The following is a 15,432-nucleotide window of genomic DNA, read 5'->3' as shown; positions in this document are numbered from 1 at the left end:
CTTTTAAACTAAAACCTTTTTCCTCTCCAAAGAGACTAAGATACAGTTAATGGTCAGTATGAAGGAAGTTGATGAGGAAGATTTGGTCAGTTGTAGAAAACAAATAAGCCACATTTAACTTTGCATACTGAACATAGTTTGATAAATTTTTTACCCCATTATATGGAGGGGGAAAAAAATCACCCATAACTCTACCATGCTAAACATTCATTACATCTTTTTTTTTTTTTTTTTGCAGTACGCGGGCCTCTCACTGTTGTGGCCTCTCCCGTGGCGGAGCACAGGCTCTGGATGCGCAGGCTCAGCAGCCATGGCTCACGGGCCCAGCCGCTCCGCGGCATGTGGGATCTGCCCGGACCGGGGCACGAACCTATATCTCCCGCATCAGCAGGCGGACTCTCAACCACTGCGCCACCAGGGAAGCCCCCATTACATATTTAAGGTACTTCTTTTCCACTTAGTTTGCACATGAATGATTAAATAGCTGTAATGATATCATTCATATAATTTTATATGGTGCTGCTTGTAAAATTCTTCAAAATCACTTTCCATGCTGCTGTGTGGTCCTCCTAATCATCAGTGTTAATGAATGCATAAGCTGTTAGTTAGAACCCTTGCAGTTGCAAATAACAGGAAGCCAACTCCAACTAGTGTAAGGAAAAGGAAAATTTAATGAGAAAATACTGGGATTGCTCACTGAACTGCAAGAACCAGGCAGCCCTGAGGACTTAAGTGTTAGGGGCCAGGGGCTTGATGTCACCAGAGTTCTCCGCTGTTCCTTCTCCTTCCACACTTCTCCACATGATGGGGGCCATGCCACCTGCAAATGTGGGACTCAATCATACAACTCTCTGCCAGAAAGGGAGGACAAAGTCTTTTCAACAGAAAAATCTTGGGGAAAACCTTTGACCTGGATTAGATCATGTGTGCATCATGGACCAATGACTGTGATGAAAAAGAAGGGACGCAGGGGCCCTTTCTGAGTTTGATTTTCCACTCCTTTAGTGGGGAAAAGGGAGAAGGTGGAATCTGTTCATAGAAAAAGGGTAATTAATATCTCCAACACATAAATAATTTAAACAGCCTATTGTTTTAACATTTAGATTGTTTCTAATTATTTTCCTGTTTGAAATAACGCTAGTTGAAATCATTTGCATGTAGACGCTCTTTTCTTTGGGATTTTTTGCTTGCAAGAGAATGGAATTCACGTGTGCCAGGAGGCTAGCCACAAATACATTTCCATTGGCCACATTTTCAAAGTGGGAAGGAGAGGCTTAAGGTGATTCAGCTACTAAGTGATACTGACTTGAAAGCTTGTGTCCTGATTAAGATCAATGGATCAGTACAAATTGCAAAGGACAATACTTTCTAAAAGTATGTAAGAAAAGCTACACAGGATAAAACCATATTAGATTTTTGTGATGACTACAGTTGAAGGAAAAGAGAAAAATCCTAATAGTCTTCCATTTCCCCTAGTGTAGCAACTCTTTTCCTCCTGACCTTTGGCTCTCCCGCAAGGAAGTTCATGACGACATTGTTTTCAGAAGCCAATACCGTGTCCTCCTGTCTCTACTTGCAAGAAAATAACTGGGCTTCCAGTAAGTATAATTGGTGTTAACAGTGATTTATTATACACCTAGTTCTCCAGATGGCCCTTCATGTAGAAATTATTCCTGAAAACAGAAAAATATGGAATTTCTTCCTGCTCATCAGGTTATAACAGGTCTACAATCCACTCTGTCAAAAACTAGAACCAAAAATTTTGACAGAGTTCCCTTAAGACAGAGAGATACAGAAAAAAACACATTCCATCTGGTAAATAATTGCTGGGGTTGCATTCCTGTGCATTCAGGCAGGAGCTAACCTCTGTGCAGCATGAGGCCTTGAAAACCTCTTGGCCTAATAGGGCCACAGGAGGTAAGATCTACTTAGATCTATCCCATCCTCAGATTGCAGCCTCTGGGGTGCTGGTGCAGCCTAGACTTTCAGCTCACCTACAGTCTTGAGCTAGACGTAACGATTATTGAGAAAGTTCACTCTTAAGTACAAAAGTTTGGACGGACACACAAAGCCAGTATTCTACAAGAGTGAAGAGGGATATTTGCCAAGGTCATTTTAAGGTGACCAGGGTTGCAGAACAAAGTTAAATGTAGTTCTAAGTTACCTGTCATCTTCCTGAAAAACAAGCTGGAAAATGTATCTAAAAGGCTATATCAGTCTGGTGATGGAATGCTTGGGAATGGGAAAAGCATTCAGCAGTAAACAGTGAGCTATCAAAAGGATTTAAAGTAGTTAATTTGTAGCAGGTTAATTTCAGGTGGCTACTCTATTAATGATTTTTATTCAGGAAGAATTCTGGAAGCATAGGCAGGAGAGCCACATATTAGGGATGTTGTGGGCAAGAAGGTCCAAGAATTTGAGGATCTGGGTTCAGATTAGGGGTCACAGGCTCACATGCCTTTAGGGATCAGGCTGATAAATTGTGTGAAATGTTAAAGCATTGGCCTGGCCAAATAACACGTATCTGTAGGGTTTAGCCTGTGGGTCAAGAGGACAGGTTGCTACTCCTGGACTACAAGATCTTTGAGCCTTCTTTGACTTCTGGGTTTTGTTTTATGTGGAAAGGATGCCCTTTTATCTATTACGAGCCAAACACTTGTGTTAACCTTTGTGGTAAGAGGAGGTGGGGGGGACGGCTTCCCTGGTGGCACAGTGGTTGAGAGTCCGCCTGCCGATGCAGGGGACACAGGTTTGTGCCCTGGTCTGGGAAGATCCCACATGCCGTGGAGCGGCTGGGCCCGTGAGCCATGGCCGCTGAGCCTGCGTGTCCGGAGCCTGTGCTCCGCAACGGGAGATGCCACAACAGTGAGAGGCCCGCGTACCGCAAAAAAAAAAAAAAAAAGAGGAGGAGGGGTTGCCTAGTAGTACAAAACATGGTCTCCAACCTCTAGAACTCAAAAATATTTTAAAACAAGATATGCTCACACAAAGGCAACTAACAATTCCAGGCAAAATTACATAAAGTCCTATAGCCACTCGGGGGAAGTATTGCTAACTTTCGTCTAGATTGGTCCTCCAAGAGGCACAGAATAGCCAAGGCTTGATTTGGGCATAAAAGGGTAAACCACATTGAGATAATGTGTAGAGTTGTTAGGTGGTGAGAACGGTACCCCACCACCACCAGAAAAAAGCCAAAAGGCAACAGGGCTTGGGGTGTAGAAGGGAGGTCCTTGGATCCTAGTAAAAGACCCCTATTCCGTTCTGAGACTGGGTCCTGCTCTTCCTCAGCCTCCAGCCTCTCCCTTACTGGGAGCTGAAGGTTTTTCCTGGGGCCCCAGTTCCCCTAGCTGGGCCCCACCACCTGCAGTCAGAGCCCTTAGAGCTCTCCTTCTATTGCCTCTTCCACACCCCAGCCCGACTGCCTGTTTGCAGACTGTCAACAGACTGCTAATCGGCCACCTGTAGGACAGTTCCCCCTGACGCTAAACCAAGGCAAATGAGTTCAGTTTTCAAGTGAAGAGGATAAGTCTAAAATCTTGACAATCAGAAGTGAGGAGGCAGAAATCCTTCTGAGAATTTAAATTTGTCTTTGAAACTACTTAGTGTTTATAGCATGCGCTTGGGGCTGTATTCATTGCCATCAGGAGCTAACAGTGACTAATTGCCTGCAAGGTGCCAAAATCTGTGCTGAGCTCAGTAGATGCACGCTGACACTTGCTTCCTCACAACAGCCTCTAAGGTGGAGTCCTTTATTATCCCCTCTTTAGTGATGAGTAGACTGAGCCTCATAGGAGTAAAACAACATGCCCAAAGTCATCCAGTCAGTGAGGGGCACAGATTCCAACCCAAGACTTCTGTCTCCAGAAACTGACTACAACCGTTAACCATTACACAATACAATTTCCTGTTCCTGTACCAGTCCTGTGGATGTGTCAACACACAGTCCACTGCCAGAGGCAGCTGCTGGCCTGTGGTTTGATGGAAGCATCCCCCACTTCCCAAACAAAGCACTGATTTGATGTGGGAACTTGTATCACCTGCTCTCCAAATCATGCCACCTTCTCACCACATTAGAATCACCTGGGGCACTTAAAAACATCCAACCACCGTTGAGGCCTCAGCCCCTAGAGATTCAGATTTAATTGGTTTGGGTTTGAATCAGACACTGGTATCCTACAAGATTCCCCCCAGATGATCCTAATGTGCTGGGAGGGTTGAGAACACAGGCAGTGAATGAGATTGAGGGCTTGGGCCTGATTTCTGTCACCATGGATCAGTTATGGCACCTGGGTGAACCTTAGTTTTCTCACCAGTAAAATGGGGATTACAGAAGTCTATACTTTATAGGATTGATACAGGATTAGGTTAGATGGAAAAAGTGGTATGCAATGAAGGTTAGGTCCCTGGTCCTACCCTTAAAAGCCTCCTTGATCCAGAAGGAGACTGAAGTTTATAGTTTCTCATGCAAACAGAAAAGGTATTCTTCCTGCTTTCCACTCAGACCTGCTGACACCACAGAGTAGAAGAGGGGCCTGGGCAGGCATTTCTGACAACTTGCTAGCTCTTTCCAAGGTGTAAAGGCAAATGCCTTTCAGAGCCAGACAGCTAACCTATAGGTGTGAAGTAACTGTGAATTGGACCTGCCCCATGAAGGTCATTGAATTCATTAAAACAACACTAACAATATGCTGTTGGCCAAACAGATCCATCTGTGCCCATTTGCAGCTGGTGGGCTGTCAGTCTGCACCCCTAGGGGCTCCCTGCCGCTTCTGTACAGGTGAGCTGCCAGCAGCCACTTCCCCTTCCAAGGGTTTCAAGGACACTGGCCATGACAGTGAAGGGGACTGCAGACCACAGCCAGACTGGTTAGAAGCAGACAGGCAGCTAGTGGTTAAAAATGCCCGCCTTACAGACAGCCCCTACTCCAAGCCCAGCTCTCCTCCGACTACCTGTGAGGCCTAAATTCACTCCTCTGAGCTAGTTTGCTCGCATCTAAATGTGGCTAAAATGATCTTCCCTTTGAGGTCGTTGTGAGGACTGAAAGAACAATGGATGTAGAAGGAGCGCTCAGCTCAGTGCCTCCGCCCTGAGTAAACGCTCTGGATGTGTCGGCTTTTGTTTGATTTTGCCCTTCTTCCAACAAAGTAAGAAGAGCCTCAAGCACTATCTGCCCCTGTGCCCTGGAAGATCACTTAAACTAGAGCCATCCAGTTCATTCTAATCCATTACCTCATCCCTCCTTTGGACCTACAGTCACAAGCACTGAGAATGAAGTCTGAAAGAGATAGTGAGAGGTGAGATAAAGGGTATAAAATGACAAAAAAAAAAAGAAGTGGAGGGTTTGTTTCTGGTTGTTCCCAGGGAGCATGGGGCAGGTGGCTCACCGAGTGGGGCACAGAGAAGTGACACAGGACTCCTCCCACATCTCCGGCTTGCAGTGGGCCCCCATGAGTCCTGGGCAGCACCCAAGCTTGGTCAACATGGCAGGAAATGATGGATGTATTTGAGCCTCGAGAGAAGGACTCTCTGGGTTTAACTGGGGACATCTCTTGTTTCCAAGAATGAGAATCTAGCATGTGTGGTTCACCCCACCTTGGCATTTGCCATGGAAAAGCCAAGAAAAACAAAAGTTAGGCCTCAAAAGACAGGTATGTATCTGTGGTTTGGCTCATGACAGGCCCGAGTTTGAGTTCAGAGAGGCCCTGAAAGCATGGACGGCCCCTAGATCAGCTTTGGTCCTTGGGCCTTAGGGAACAAAAGCCATTAACCCAGTTTTCAACTGGGAAACCATTCTCTCCGTACTCTCAGTCCCTGTGCTTTGGATGAAACTGACTTTATCCCTGTCTCCAGGGTGCGGGTGTGGTATTAGGGCAGGTCACCCTGAGCATCACATTCCTCCGACCTGGTGATAGGTTCAAAAATGGGCATGTGACCCTATCAGAGCCAGAGAAATACAAGGAAAATCTGTTTATATTAATATTGACTTTATTGAAGTATAACTTACATACCATAAAATTCACCCTTTGAAGAGTATAATTCAATGATTTTTAGTAAATTTACAGAGTAACCATCACAACAATCAAGTTTTAGAACATTTCCATAATCCCCAAAATATCTCATGCCCATTTGCAATCATAAGGAGACTTCATCTGAGGAGTTGGTAGAGGTTCCCACATTCCTTTGGGCTGGGCCTGTTTGCAGTAATGATGACCAGAACCTGGAGCTACAAGGTGCCATCACAAAGAACCTGAGAATAGAGCAATCACTGCAGAAGGGAGAACTAAGGGATGGTGAGAAACTGGGTCCTGAGGTCACTGGTTGAAACTGACCAAGCCAAACATGAAGCCAGTCCTTCTCCTGGACTTTTCAGTCATATGAGCCAACAAGTTCCCTTTTGTCTTAAGCCAGTTTGACTTGGGGTTTTCCATCTTTTGCAATGGGAAGACTCAACTGACTCCAAAAATTATTGACCAGACTCTAATCACTAAAGTTGAAACCTTTATTAAGTGGATATTCAGATAGCAATGCCCACCTTCAGATCTGTTGTAATTCTAGAATTGTTTTACCTATGACCAAAGAGCCATTTTGCAAATGAAGATTCAGGCCTGCAAAGGTAAATTGCTTAACCAGGATACATACCAGAACCTGAACAAGTCCTTGACTCTGTGTAACCCTGAATTTGATCCTGTCTTTCTTCCTCAAATCATCACCATCGTCATCATCATCATCATCATCATCGCATTACCTTTTGTAAGATGTTTAACATGTATTCTAAGTATTGTGCAACTAATAAGTCACTTGATCTTCACAAGCACCCTATGGGTAGGTACTATTATTATTCCCATTTTATAGATGAGGAAACTGAGGTCTAAAGAGGTTAAGTAACTTGTTCAAGGCCATACAGCTTGTGAGTGAGTAGCAGAAGCAGGATTTGAAAGCACCCACACTGGTGACAGAAGCCATGCTCTTAACCAGTGCACTATACTGTCTCTTGTAAATTAAAATTAACCTAACATCAGCTTTTAATCAGAGTTACATTGGTTTTTCATGCAGAGGCACTGCCTTTTTTTAACTTATATTTTATTTGTTATAAAAATAAAATGCAAACAAAGCAGCCACATTTTTTCCGTATTTTATATGTTGTTCAATTATATAAAACAGTTTTTATCCACCTGATTTCAAGGAGCCATAAGCTTTTGTGCTTCTTACAACTTTGTTCTGTGCTTCTCAATACATATTGCAAATAAGGATTAATTGTGGCAAAAGTCTTATTCTGAGGTCTTCTTGTAATGAAAAACTAAGTGCTCTGTTTTATTCATTTTAATTGGTATTTAATGATATAGTAATTGATATTTGATATTGTAATTTAACATGAACTATTACATTTCATATCAGTCAACTAACAAAAAAGTGAAAGACTTGGAATTTAACAGCCCACTTCTAGAAACAAAATACACACATGAAAAGTGACATAAACCTGTCTTCTCTGTTTTCTTGAAACCACATTAAACATGGAAAGTACTTCAAAAGCCCTGAAATGCTATATAAAGGTAACATACTATATTCTTTAACATTTTCACACACATTGTCTCAGTTGATCCTTACCTAACCCAGGTGATCAGACAAGGATTATTGGTGAATAGGCGTTGTCTTGTTTTTTGGGTTTTTTTTTTTGCAGTACATGGGCCTCTCACTGCTGTGGCCTCTCCCGTTGCGGAGCACAGGCTCTGGACGCACAGGCTCAGTGGCCATGGCTCATGGGACGGGCCCAGCCGCTCCGTGGCATGTGGGATCCTCCCGGACCGGGGCACGAACCCGTGTCTCCTGCATCGGCAGGCCGACTCTCAACCACTGCGCCACCAGGGAAGCCCCGGCATTGTTGTTTTTAACGCAGTGCCATGGAAGGCTTTTATTTTTACGTAGGAGAGTGAATTTATTTTTATGTAGGAGAGTGCCAGGATAAAGGTGGTCTTTTAGAGAATTCAGCCGGTAGATGCATATAGGAAGGTTGGGAGGAAGGGTGGGGCTTGAAGGCACGGCACGAAGAGCAGTTTAGGAGGCTGCTCTTGCAAGAACCTCAGATGCATAGGGGCTCTGTACCAGTACTTGAGACTGATTTGGATCCCAGGGGCAACGGAACTTTGTTCCAGGTTTTAATACCATTGTTAAAATCAGTGAGTCATCAATAGGGCACTGCAGAGCATAAAGGGAGTGGTAGGTGACTGGAAAACAATGGTATGCATGTGCTGGAGGGTGGGAGTGAGGGTAGGAGGAACTGATGGTGGAACCTGGGCCGTTAACCTGGGCAAGTCTGATCAGTCTTCAAATGATGGAGGTGGGTTAGAGTCAGGCTTCTAAACCCTCGGCTAGTGATCCCTCACTGCAGAAGGCAGCCTGGTACCAACATGAGGCTTGGGGCACAGATGTCAGTAGTTTTATTTTTCTAATTCTTGTGGAATTTGCATTTTACTCCCTAATAAAGGGTGTGCCTGCCTTGGGGATTCATGCAAATTTCACAAGAAATTAACATCTTCCCCATCAAACCTAGGCCCCGCTTTCCTAAGCTCTCATCTCCAGGTTTCTTCTTCTGCGGCCCAGCATGATTTCATAGTCATCTTATAAGGAAATGGTCCAGTGTGACCACTAACCCCCTATGAACTCAGTACTAAACTAGTCATTCTGCTCCACGAATGCCTACAAGTACGGGGGCACTCTGGGGCACAGTTCCTGGGTCACTTGTGTGCATTTTGGTTGAGGTTTTCTTCTGCCATCACTGGTCTGCGCTCACACTGTCCAGTGTAGTGGGGATGTAGAGCCTGAGAGGAGAGGGGGGCAGTGCTCTTGGGGAGAGAGAGGCTTTGGAGCAGGCCAGGAGGTTAGTGCCTCACCACTAACAGCAGGCTTCTTCCGCCTTGGCTGCCCATTCCTGCTGGAAGAGGAAGAAATGAAACAAGCTCAAGTTGTCCTTCACCCTCAGATTATTTTATTCTTACTTGGAGAGAGAAAAACCTGCATCTGAGCCCTGCTTCTGGCCACTGATGAGTTGTTTGAACTTGGATATGTGAACAGTTATGATAACATCTTTCCTATCTCATTCCCAGGATTATTGGGAGGATGCATAAGTCAATGCATATGAAAAATGCTGCACACAGTGTCCAGTGAAGCACCAATAAGGACAGCCACTTTCAGTTGGGGTCAGGATTCTCTATTACTGCTGTCTGTTGACATCTATCATCTTGGTGTTATGGTTTCAAGTGAGAGCCTCAAGCAGTATTAAGTGTGTTATTTTAAGGATGATGTAGCTTCTGGGACCATATTTTACTTTTTGAAGATTGTAATTTTAGGGATAACAGAATACTGAAAAGGGAGTATTCTGGAAAATTGAGGACATATGGGCAGCAGAGAGATATTTTTTAAAAAGTACAAGACTGGGAGTTAGGAGGCTTGATCCCTAGTCCCTCCTCTGTCAGTGATCTTGAACCACTCTGGCACCATTCTGGGCCTCTGTTCCCCTAATCTGTAAAATGAAGGTGCTTGACCCATTGTTTCCTAACTGGGATGAGTTGTGGAGTCACCTGGGGAGATCCCCAAAGGTAGAGCTTTTGGTTTTTGTTTTGTTTCTTGCTATGTTTCCAAAACTTAAAAATGTCATTGGCACAGGGTAGGTACTCAATCAATACATTTTTTTTTTTTTTTTTTTTCTGTACACGGGCCTCTCACTGTTGTGGCCTCTCCCGTTGCGGAGCACAGGCTCCAGATGCACAGGCTCAGCGGCCATGGCTCACGGGCCCAGCCGGTCCACGGCACATGGGATCTTCCCGGACTGGGGCATGAACCCGTGTCCCCTGCATCGGCAGGCGGACTCTCAACCACTGCGCCACCAGGGAAGCCCAATCAATACATTTTTATTGAACAAATAAAACTTTTTGAAAATTCACAGGCCTGGGTCCACTCTAGAATCCTTGCAGTATGGGGTAGAACCTGTGTATATATATTGAAAAAGCCCTCCAGGTCATTTTGTCAAGCACTCCTGGCTAAGAACCACAAAACTCAACAATCCCCAAGGTTCCTTCCACATAGTTGCCGGATTTAGCAAATAAAAATACAAGACATCCAGTTACATTTGAATTTCAGATAAACATGAAAAAAATTTTAGTGTAAGTGTACGCCCTGCAGTATTTGGTTATTACAACTTAGGCTCATGGTTAGGGCAGGAGAGTGGCACCTTGAAACTGGCCCAGATTTGGGAATCAAGCAGATAATCTTGGTTTGAGTCTTTGCCCTGATTGTGTGATCTTGACAAATTGCTTAACTTCACTGGGCTTTATAACTATAGTATCTCTCCTGTAGAGTTGCTGCAAGCGTTAGAGATCATATAGGCATGATGGCTGGCATTTGGTGAGTATCTAATAAAGTTTAGCTGTTATTACTATAGTTGATAGGTTTAGTTGGTTTGAAGAAACAAAACTCAGTATCAATGAGACCTTTATTGAATATACTGTCAACTAGTAAATAGGCATTCTGAAATGACCAAGATTATAGTTAATAGTTCTAGGACTTCCTTGGTTGGGCAGTGGTTAAGAATCCACCTGCCAATGCAGGGGATACAGGTTCGATCCCTGGTCCAGGAAGATACCACATGTCCCGGAGCAAGTAAGCCCATGCACCACAACTACTGAGCCTGCGCCCTAGAGCCCACGAGCCACAACTACTGAGCTCGCGTGCCACAACTACTGAGCCTGTGTGCTGCAACTACTGAAGCCTGCGTGCCTAGAGCCCATGCTCTGCAACAAGAGAAGCCACCACGATGAGAAGCCCGCGCAACTCAACGAAGAGTAGCCCCCGCTCGCCACAACTAGAGAAAGCCCGTGCACAGCAATGAAGACCCAACGCAGCCAAAATAAATAAATAAATACATTAATTAATTAAAAAATCATTCATTCAACTAATACTGAATTAAAAAAAATAGTTCTAGGTAGACCTGGGAAAAGTTAGAATGAATGCTGACCTTCTATCAAACAATACCTCTATGTCTGGGGGAACAAAACATACTAAAAATTAATAGATTATCCAGAATAAATAAAGGAAGGAAGTTCTTTCATTCATTATGAAATGTCATTTGCTTAGCTGACTTTTTCTAATGTCAAAGGTAAATATTTGCTCAGGTTTTATAGGGTCACTAGACAGAGGGTTAGGTTATTACTTGGGCAGTGGAAATACTTCAGTCCTAACCTAGTTTATCTGTCTTCTAGGTTAAAAGCATCTTCTGTTTCTAGAACTCTTTTGTTTCCAGAAACTTCTAACATATCTCCTCTGGTTAAAAATTAAACACACATGGCAATAAAAGTAAAATGTCCATTCAAAGAAAGCAGTTTTCTCTAGAAACATCTATCTGGACCAAATCTGTAGATAATTTCAAAATTAAATTTAAAGAGGTATGGCTGGAAAGTAAATTGACTTACATTTTCTACTGAGCTACTCTGATATCAACTACACACTTTAAGTCTGCCAATTGTTATTTCATCGTTTCTCTAGCACATATTTATTGTTGAGCATATGCTAGGTACCAGGTACTGTTGTGCTAGGAATCCTCACTGAACAAAGCAGGGGTCAGTAAACCTAATAGACCCTAATCCTTGCCTTTGAGGAGCTTGTATTCTGGGGTCGGGAGAGAAATATCAGCTTGCTCCATAAGTGAATTCTGTAGGCTGTAGATGGTGATAAGTGCGGTAGGAAAAGGAGAAGGGGCAGGAAGATGGGACTAAGTGATGGGGTGGAGTGGCAATTTAAACAGCATGGTAACAGTGGGCCTCTCTGGGAAGGTGACATTTGAGGAAAGGAGGTGATGGCAGGAGCCACACTGCTCCAGGGATGAAAAGAGGAACGTCAAGCACAAAGGACCTGAAGGGGGAGCATGCCTGGAGCGCTCCAAGAATGGGCGAGGAAGCCAGTGTGGCTGGAGTGGAGAGAGGGCAAAGGGGAGGAGGAGGGGAGAAGACTAAGTAACTATTATCATCTTAATCATGATTAAGGGCTCCATGAATCCAACTTCCAATTTTGAGTCTTAGTTTATTTTTATTATTATTATTATTATTATTTTTGCGGTATGCAGGCCTCTCACTGCTGTGGCCTCTCCCACTGTGGAGCACAGGCTCCAGACGCGCAGGCTCAGTGGCCATGGCTCACGGGCCCAGCCGCTCTGCGGCATGTGGGATCTTCCCGGACCGGGGCACAAACCCGTGTCCCCTGCATCAGCAGGCGGACTCTCAACCACTGCGCCACCAGGGAAGCCCTTGAGTCTTAGTTTATTTACTCTGTGACTGCAGGGAAATCCTAAACTGCTTACCTGGAATGATGGTTCTTGTAAAGCATGGGTAGGTTAGGATTTATTTCACAAAACTGTGACTGGAGAAAATCAGTATAACTTGGTGGTGATGTACGTGCTTTAACTGATAGATCTGAGTTTATATTCTGGTTTCCTTACTTGCTAGATGTGTGCCCTAGGGCAAGTTACTTAACATCTCTGTGCTTCAAGTTCCATCTCTGCAAAATGAGGCAACCAGAAGTGGCTACTTTTGAGTTGTGAGGGTTATAGGAGAGGGTCCACATAAAATGCTTAGCACAGAGCTTGGCACATAAAATGTACTAAATAAATATTATTATTTCTTGAAAAGTATAATTAGGAGGATTAGGCATTTTGAAATATCTATTTCATTGTACATTTGAAATGTATATTTAATAACCAAAACATGCTCTTGCAAAAAAATGTCTTATTATTGTTATGAATCGTTGTGACAGCCGGCCTCCAAGATGATCCCCAATGATCCCTGTCTCTGAGTATTTACACCCTTGTATCGTCCCCTCTCACATTGTACCAGGGTGGTCTATGGGACCAAAGAATATGGCAGAAGTGATGGCATGCCACTTTTGAGAATAGGTTATAAAACACATTGCAGCTGTGATCTTGATCATTCTCTCTCTTTCTCTCTCTCTCTCAATCATCACTTGTTCTGGGGAACCAGCTGCCATGTCATGAGTAGCACTGTGGAGAGGCCCCCTATGGAGAGGCACCCCCTATGAGGTCCACATGACAAGGAACTGAGGCCTTTTGCCAACAACCATAAGAGTCAGACCCTTCTTGGAAGTGGACCCACCAGCCCTGGTCAAACCTTCAGATGACAAAAGCTCTCACTGGCATTTTGACTCTAACTTCATGAGATACCCTGAGTTAGAACCATTCAGCTAAGCAGATCCCAGATTACTGACCCTCAGAAACTCTGTGAGATGATAAACTTTTATAGTCTCAAGCTTCTAAGTTTTGGGGTAATTTGTTTATGCAGCAACAAATAACTAATACTCTATGTGTGTGTGTATATTCAACAGTTAATTAAAATTTATATACATATATGCATATGTATATGTTTTAATTAACTTTTGAAAATATAGAATATATTGGATCTAATCCAATTTCTATCATTTTTCTATCACCCTTGGTCTTCAAAGATCACCACTGATCCTTGGTAGTTTATAAGCATTTATTCAGTTATTTTTTACATACTTGTTATCAGTGTATACACTCCTTTTTGTATTTGATTTTTCCCCTTAGAATCATTTCACATGTACCAACAGATTGCAACATTCTTAGCATTTTTACTGGCTGTATAGCATTCCTCCCTGTGGCTTTGTCACATCATCTCAAACATTCCCTATTGCAGGACATTCAAGTTACTTTCAGTTTTTAAAATAATAACAAAATAATAGCTGGCACAATAAAAATAGTGCCAATTAGCTGGCAATGTACTGAGAGTTAAATAGACTAAGTCCCTGCTCTTAGATACATAAAAGACAACACAGAGGGCGTGTTGTACCCTTAGGAGTGTACCTCCTAAGGTACACACAGACTACAAGCAGGTATTGGACACAAACGTTGGCTAAATAAGTGAGCTGCCCTTTAGGCTGACCTACGATGGTAAGTACAAAGGAGCTGAGTCAACCTGTTTGTGAAGATAATAATAATAATAGTTTTCTAGAATTCGGTGTTTCCTGCTGAAATATAGGAATGACAGTAGACAATAAAACTTTTGCTCCGAGTCTCAAAGCAGAGTTTCAGAGAGGGTAGCCCTGAACGAAAGCCACTGTCCCCAGACTCTGTGTGTCTGTCTCTTCCCATTTCACCATTCTCCTCCCCTCCTTTGGCTGTGCTTTGTCAGGGTCTCCAATTGTGACTGGAAGAAAGAAGTTGACTAAGCCCTTCTTGGCTGAAATCCAGCACGACGATATATGTACCGAGTCTCCTTTTGAACATAGCATTCATTAAAAGGCTCTTACGTAACCAGATCCTGTAAGAGAGGAGCCATCATTTCTCCAGCTTGGCTGGTTCTGGTGCTCAAGGTCTGACTTTACTCACGTTCCTTACAGGGTTTTGAGGACCACCAGGTAAGCAAGCCATCTTTAACATTTAAAAACTAATTTGTGATTGAAGGGAGCTACACTTAGTATATCAAGAAACATTAAACGTGACTAATTCTAAAACCTCATCAGGCTCATGCCCATCAACTAGATTGATGGGCATGAACCTGATGAGGTTGTTTTAGTTTTTTCCTGATGAGGTTTTAGGTGCAGCCCTGCGGGTGGCAGGGAGGGGGAATTAACACTTCTTTAAAGACAAGACTGAGGTTGTGTTGACATCAGCGTTCCTTATTAAGTTTCAGCTGTGATCATCCTCAACTGAATGTGGGGCAGCCTCCTTCCTTTCCCCTCCTCCCCACTCAGTGACCCTACCACCCATGGAAGACTCCCCTCTCTGTCAGCTTCACTAAGACAAACTTCGTTTTTATCTTCCGTTAAAAGTTTGTCTGATGAAAAGGCTCCAAGGCTCAAAAGACAGCTCAGTTGTTTGAAAACTCCTGGGTTAGAGAATGGTGCTATGAGGTCAAGGTCGAAAGGTCACTGGGTCGGGGTTTCCTTGCCAAAGGAGAAAAAGCTTCAGTGACAATGACTCAGCTCAAAGTTATCGCTAACATGGTTGAAAAAGCAAAACAAAACAATGTAATGCACATGCTGTCCTAGCTGGAATGATCAGTGCTGAGTTCTGGCTCTGCACTCCTGCAACCTGGGTTTGCATCCTACCTCCACCACTTAGCACTGTGGCTTTCTGCAGATATTTGAACCTCTTTAAAGCTCCATCTTCATTGCTCCAAACTGTGGATATAATCATGTCTACCTCACAGGAGAAGCAAGTTCTCAATAAGTGCTATCAATTACTAAAATTATATTGTTAGTTATAATAATGCTTATATTATTATAATATTATATAACTAAGCCTATTATTATAAGTATTATAATAGTTATAATAATACTTATTAATACTTACATCTTTCAAGTCAAAGTCTATTATATTACAGTTAATTTAGTGTATGTATTAACTCCCCT

The 15,432-nt window shown here is 43.3% G+C and overlaps 1 long non-coding RNA gene across 1 annotated transcript; it reads left to right on the top strand.

Annotated features, from left to right (window-relative positions):
* Nucleotides 1–230: 230 nt before the first annotated feature.
* On the top strand, nt 231–14,308 carry LOC308618917. Its single transcript, XR_014016101.1, has 3 exons — nt 231–442; nt 1,477–1,598; nt 14,211–14,308. It is a non-coding gene; the product is annotated as an uncharacterized lncRNA (long non-coding RNA).
* Nucleotides 14,309–15,432: the final 1,124 nt, after the last annotated feature.

The sequence above is a fragment of the Mesoplodon bidens genome (genome assembly GCF_964165515.1).
Source record: "Mesoplodon bidens genome assembly, chromosome: 6".
Taxonomy (NCBI): domain Eukaryota; kingdom Metazoa; phylum Chordata; class Mammalia; order Artiodactyla; family Ziphiidae; genus Mesoplodon; species Mesoplodon bidens.
This window is presented reverse-complemented; position numbering and strand designations above follow the sequence as displayed.